Genomic DNA, 386 nt, shown 5'->3' with positions numbered 1-386 from the left:
GGATTACCTTTTAAAAAAATATCTTCACAACCGTCAAGCGACGTGTCGTTAAAAATAACACGAAATTCGCTATAAAAATACCTCAATTAATCACTCAACCACACCCTTTCTTCGTTATCAAAACACCAATAAGAAAAGCCATGTCATCTCACCCCCCCCCCCCCTGAAAAAAACCGACTGTCCAAGCAAGCACTGATAAGAGATAACGTTGCATTCCTCCCTCGCCGCCTCGACACGCGATATGCCCTGATAACGCTAATCCCTTGGACGACAATGAAGACAAATCGCGGCGATCCGGTCGACGAGGCTATCATAACAGCCGGCGATTGGGTGATTGGCTGACGTCACGGATTAGCCACACGCCGTTTGAGAGGGAGCCACGAACG

At 47.9% G+C, this 386-nt stretch overlaps 1 protein-coding gene across 1 annotated transcript in view; it reads right to left on the bottom strand.

Moving 5' to 3' along the window:
• LOC119594505 (cell division control protein 42 homolog) overlaps positions 1-386 on the bottom strand; it is a 178,192-nt gene that overhangs the window by 78,607 nt on the left and 99,199 nt on the right. The gene's annotated exons all lie outside the window — the stretch shown is intronic.

Source organism: Penaeus monodon, chromosome 34 (assembly GCF_015228065.2).
Source record: "Penaeus monodon isolate SGIC_2016 chromosome 34, NSTDA_Pmon_1, whole genome shotgun sequence".
Taxonomy (NCBI): domain Eukaryota; kingdom Metazoa; phylum Arthropoda; class Malacostraca; order Decapoda; family Penaeidae; genus Penaeus; species Penaeus monodon.
This window is presented reverse-complemented; position numbering and strand designations above follow the sequence as displayed.